The sequence below is a fragment of the Nicotiana attenuata genome, unplaced genomic scaffold (genome assembly GCF_001879085.1).
Source record: "Nicotiana attenuata strain UT unplaced genomic scaffold, NIATTr2, whole genome shotgun sequence".
NCBI lineage: Eukaryota > Viridiplantae > Streptophyta > Magnoliopsida > Solanales > Solanaceae > Nicotiana > Nicotiana attenuata.
Window position 1 is genome coordinate 753,333 of NW_017670364.1, and position 6,406 is coordinate 759,738.

Genomic DNA, 6,406 nt, shown 5'->3' on the forward strand with positions numbered 1-6,406 from the left:
GCTACTTGGTAAACAGGTGCATGATCAGGTCCCTTCTGAACAAAACTCCATATGAACTACTGAATAGAAGGAAGCCCAAGCTGACACATCTAAGAACTTTTGGGTGTAAATGCTTTGTCCATAATAATGGAAAGGAAGCTCTTGGGAAGTTTGATGCCAAAAGCGATGAAGGAATCTTTCTGTGATACTCATCTCAAATCAAAGCCTACAAGGTTTACAACAAAAGGACTCAATGTGTCGAAGAAAGCATTCATGTGATCTTTGATGAAGCTCACCTCTCTTGTGAAAAGGACAAACATGTTGATCAAGATGGAGAGCCCTTATTTGTGCCAGGTGAAGTGATTTACACGGTGAATGGAAAGGCAGACATGATGAGCCATGTCAAGGAATCCAGTGAAGAAGATGCAAATACATCTCCATCAATTGGAGAGGAACCCCGATTACAACAACTGAAGCTGAAAACGGAGTTGTTGATGCAGTCCAAGGAACTCCACTCTGTGAAGTAAGAAACGCTCAAGAATCCCAGTCAGATATGCCTGGTTCCTCTACCAATGAGACTCAGGCACCAAATTGGAGGTTCAAAAGTTCACATCCTCTTGACAACATAATCACTCCTCTTGACTCAGGAGTTCAAATCAGATCGAAAGCAAGAAACTCACTTGCCTTCTCAGCTTTTCTTTCCCAAATAGAGCTCAAAAATATAAAAGAAGCGCTGAAAGATGCAGACTTGATCACAGTTATGCAAGAGGAGCTGCACCAATTTGAAAGAAACAAGGTATGACACCTGGTTCCTCGACCTGCTGATCGAACCATTATAGGAACTAGGTGGGTATTCAGAAACAAACTTGATGAGTTTGGAAATACAACAAGAAAAAAGGCAAGGCTTGTGGTTCAAGGCTACAATCAGGAAGAAGGGATTGATTATGATGAAACATTCGCCCATGTAGCTCGAATGGATGCCATTAGAATTCTGATTGCCTTTGCATCTCATATGGAGTTCAAACTATTCCAAATGGATGTCAAAAGTGCATTTCTAAATGTCTATCTGAGTGTCACGAGCATCCTGATCATGTGTTTTAACTGGATAAGGCATTGTACGGGTTAAAACAGGCTCCTATGGCTTGGTATGAAAGGTTGTCAAAATTCCTTCTAGAAAATGGCTTTGCAAGAGGGAAGATTGACAACACTCTCTTTCTAAAGAAACGAGGGAGGAACCTACTCATTGTTCAGGTTTATGTTGATGATATCATCTTTGGAGCCACAACCGACTCTCTCCGCGAAGAATTTGCAAAACTCATGGGGAGTGAATTCGAGATGAGTATGATGGGAGAGCTGAATTTCTTCCTAGGACTTCAAGTGAAACAATCTAAGAAAGGAACATTGATAAGTCAGCAAAAGTACATCAAGGAGCTGTTGAAAAGGTTTGATATAGAAGCATCAAAAGTTATCGACATGCCCATTGCAACAACCACTCGTCTAGACATGGATGAACCTGGTTCCCCTGTAAACCAGACCATGTATAGAGGGATCATAGGGTCACTATTGTATCTCACCGCAAGTAGACCAGACATTGTTTTTAGCGTGGGTCTCTGTGCAAGGTTTCAATCCAATCCAAAGGAATCTCATATGAAAGCTGCCAAGAGAATACTGAGATATCTCAAAAGAACACAGGACCTGGTCCTCTATTATCCTTCAAGAGACAACTTTGATCTTATTAGGTATGCTGATGCTGATTATGCAGGATATCTGGTGGACAAGAAAAGCACGTCTGGAATGACACACTTCCTGGGTTCCTACTTAATCTCATGGGGTACAAGGAAGCAGAACTCTGTGGCGCTTTCAATTGTAGAAGCTGCATATATAGTAGCTGCCTCTTGCTGTGCTCAACTTTTGTGGATCAAGCAACAATTGGAAGATTTCAGAGTATTCTCAGACTGTGTGCCTCTCCTATGTGATAATACTAGTGCACTCAACATGGCAAAAAATCCAGTTCAACACAAGAGGACCAAACACATTGATGTACGTCACCACTTCCTCAGAGACAATGTTAAGAAATGGCTTATATGCATGAAATTCTGCAGCACTGAAGACCAAATTGTAGATATATTTACCAAAGCCCTGAGCAGAGAAAACTTCGAGCAAAATCGTCTCGCATTGGGGTTGATAAAACCCAATTGAGAATCTGGTCCCTCAATGATTGGCTATGAAAGAAAGGTTCAGGTAAACTTAGCTAAAAGGTGTTTTTTGGAAAAGTCTAACTCATCTCTATACCGTGACAGGTAGACACGCTTGATGATTATAGAGCAAATAAGCATTTGAGGATGTATACTCTGGTAAAAAGGGCAAAGCTTGCAGACAAGAGATCGGTCAGGGAACCTATATCTTCTGACACAGGTTAGTAGTTTCTCTGTTCTCTCATGCACAATTCTGAACAATTAAAACAAGTGCCACATCATCAGCATGTCAGTTTTTTAGTTTTTGCGTCTTTTAAACACAAATGCCCCACCATTATAAATCAACCCATCTCCCTAAAACCTGCCGCCCTTTTTCTAACCAATCCCTCTGTCATCATAAATACATCTATCCCTGTCACTGCACTTCACATATCAATACTTCCAACCTGTTTCCTATTCTTTCTCTCTTCAGTTCACCAAAATCTTCTCTCTTCTTCACACCATGGCTGAAGATCAAACAATCTCTAGTACTATCAAGTCCTTACCAGTCGAAACACCAGCGCCAAACTCTCCTCTTCACACTACTGATGACCAAAACCCTAGAATAGAGTCACAACCACACTCCATCTCCTCTCCTACCTATTCAAGTTCCTGCTCTCGCAAGAGTCACAAAGCATCAACTCTCGCAGGAGGTGCTACCTAGAGCTCTTCTCTTACCTCGCCAAAAAGATGGATGTCACGGATATTACTGAGAATGAAGAAAATCAAAAAAATCTCAAGTTCTCCTATAGAAGAACAGTCAAAAGCAGACCAGGTTAAAAGAAGTAAAATCATCGACTCAAACAAGACTGCTCCTGAACCCCCCTCCACAAGTGCCTCTCCTACTTCTCCTGAGATTCTCGTGAATCTGCAAGAAAAGGAAGCAATCGAAAATATGTTGTCCATCGCCAATGAAGGGGTTTTTGTCGGAGGAAGTGAGGATGGTCCTAAGATTCAGGGGGAAGAATCTGAGCCTGTTGGAGAGGATAATGAGGTTGTGCCTGTTGAACCTTCAGCACAGGAAGGTACTACTGGGAACCTGTTGGAGGACCTGATCCGCCTTCGGAGGATCCAACTCCGGGTCCTACTCAGGAACCCCAGGTCAGTACTGACCCTGCTCCCTCTCTTTATTTAGATGTTGAGCCTCTAAGTGTAATTATGCCTGAGATAGGTCCTGTGTCTAAAAGTCAAAAGGAGGATAGTGAAGAAGATTCTAATGACTTACCAATTGCCATTCTGCCTAGGCGTAGAGTAGCTGTTGGTGGAGAGCCCACTTCTAAGCGACCCACAACAAGGTTGCAAAAGAAGGAGGCTCTTGAGTCTGCTGTTAAGAACAGTCAGACTAAATCAAGGAGAAGAAAATTAGTGAAAGATGGCAAAGTTGTAAATGAGAAGATAGTGCCGGTTGTGAGTGTGGATGAAGAAGAAGCAGAGAACCTAGTACATTGACTAGGAAGTTGTCACAAAAGCATGGTCTTCTCAAACCAAAAGGGGGATCTTCTACGACTCCTAAACGTTGGACTAGGTCTGCTGATGCTGTTGCTACTGAGAATGCGGAGAAAGAATCAGGTGAAAAATCTATCTGATAAAAAGAAGATAGGTGTTCGCAAGACTACTAAGAGAAAGGTTGATACTACTGAGGAACCTGGTTCTGCAAAGAAGGCCAAAGCTGATGATCTGGGGAGTGCTGGGAAAGAAAGATTGAGAAGTCAAAAGGTACTATGGGGATGCACATTCGCCTCTGATGTCTTGGAGGAGGCTGGTATGAGACAGTTAGTTGAGATATGTGATTTCCAATAGTGGACACACTTGTTCACAAGTTATGCTGCTAGGGTATATGAGGAGGAAGTTCAAAGTTTTTATACCGACTTGTACAAGGTTGAGGATGGTCACATTTGTGCCTTGGTGAATGGGGTTGATATGGTAATGGACTCTGCCTTGTTGGGATCTATTCTTGGTATGCCACTGATGGGATATCTAGTGTTCAAGGAGCTTGTACTCAGAACTTCAGAAATGCAATCTTGAAGGATAGAGTAGTTCTAGGGGGAACGGGTTCAGAAGAAGGCCCTCCTTCCTGTCTACCAACTGCTATTTGAGATGGTAAACAAAGTACTGCTCCCTCGAGCCGGGCGAAGATCCATCACCTCTCGTGCAAACCTGTTCCTCATGGAAGCACTGGATGACTTTACTACCATCAATCTTCCTAGGATCATGATAGAGCACATGGACAAAGTGGCTGATTTTAAAGATGGTAATCATGGGCTGCCATATGGATTTCTTCTTACCAAGGTCTTTGAGCACTTCAAGGTTCCTCTTGGACCAGTTAAAGTGGGTGCCAAAAAGCAAACATTTTCAAAAAACTCTCTTGAAGAATGTGAGTGTATAGAAAAATTTGGAGAGGTTGCAAGCACTTCTACTATTTCTCAGTTAACCAATGCTCAAAACAGTGCTACTACTGAGATAAGACAATTGAAAGCAAGGAATGCTATCCTTGAGAATTAGATAAGTCAGCTGCAAGAGGCACCTGGTTCTAGTCACTCTCAGAGCGAAGAGGTTTCTTGACTGACAGAGGAGAATGCTGAGCTCAGGAAACAATTGGAGGACCTGAAAGAAAGACTGCTCAATGCGCAAATGTCAGCAAATGCTCGAATGGATTTAGTCCTCCAAACAATTTCCTCTGCTTCCAAACCTTCTACTCCCAGTGCTTCTTAAATTCTCTCCCCCTAGTGTCCAGTCACTTCGTGTTAGTTCCTATGATGATAACTTGTGGTAGTTTTTGTTACTCGTTCTAATGTGTGCATGTGGTAGTAACATTGACTCTGCTCTTGTTGTAAAATCCAAAACTATGTTAATGAAAGCTTTTCCCTTGTTGCTGTTTATACCATGCTTTTATGCTCTGCCTTAATCATGACTGTGTGCACATAAGTGACATGAGTTAACTTAAAACTAGACTTCCTTTGTGCTAACCTATTTCTGATCTTTTTATGATGCCAAAAGGGGAAAAAATAATTGCACTAATTAAGGGGGAATGCAGAGCTTCAAGGGGAACTTAAGGTCTTTCTGGTTCACAATCTGGTTCTTTATGGCTCTTTCTAGAATTTTCAATTATGAGTTTGTCATCATCAAAAAGGGGGAAATTGATAGGTTACAAGTACTTTGGTCATAAGTGTTGATACCCAATTTTTCCCATATATTTTTAATACATAAACATACTTTCAAAATAGCATATATGCAGTTATAAGCATGCATAAGCATTTTATAGTTTTTTTTCTATAATTTTAAAGGCTTCAAATTGATTTATTTCTTCCCTTTTTACTTATAAAATTTCCAATAATTATCCTTCAAATTATTCTGTGGTGATCTAGCTATCTAAATTCTATATTTATACCAAAATATTGCTTAAATATTTTTAGTGCATTTTTATAATTGCATTTACATTTTTAAGCTAATTTGCATATATTTGCAATACTAGCCCTATTAATGCATAATTACATTGCTGATGCATAAAATGATCTTTTATATTTTTAAAATGTTCAATAACTATTTTAAATCATTTTAGTACACGAAGTTATTTTTCAGAAATCATTTATTATTTCTTATAAATTATATAGTGTTAAATGGCTATTTAAAATCTAGCCTAATTTTATTTCAATTTCAGCCCCAATACCCAGTCTAAAACCTAAACCTACCCAAGCCCAATACCCATCCGCCCCAACCCAATACCCGGTCAAATCCTTGCCGTTGATCGTTTTGATCAACGGTCCAGGTTTCCCCCTTCCTAAATTAAACCAAAGACCCCCCCAAACCCTATCATTTTCCCTACTACACCCGCCGCCCTCGAAAACCCTACCTGCTCTCAAACGACTCTCAACCTAACCCTAACTCCAACTCCCACTTGACCCCCATCTATGGCTATCTCCAGTGACCTCTCACCACCTCTCAGGCCTCCAATGGCCTCTCTCATGTCATTCTTGCCATCTCTAAGGCCCTCAAGGGACCAGGGCTATGTCGAATTGCATCTAGGGTTCATCTCTCGCCTGTTCCAGGCCATTCCGGTGTGATTTTGAGTGAGATCGTCCTATATTAGCTACGATCTATGGGTTTTTCACTATGTTTTCTCATCTCTATGCCGTTCTCTTCGAAACCCTAATTTCTTTTTCTAAAACGTTTTAGATTTGTACAGATGTATGGTG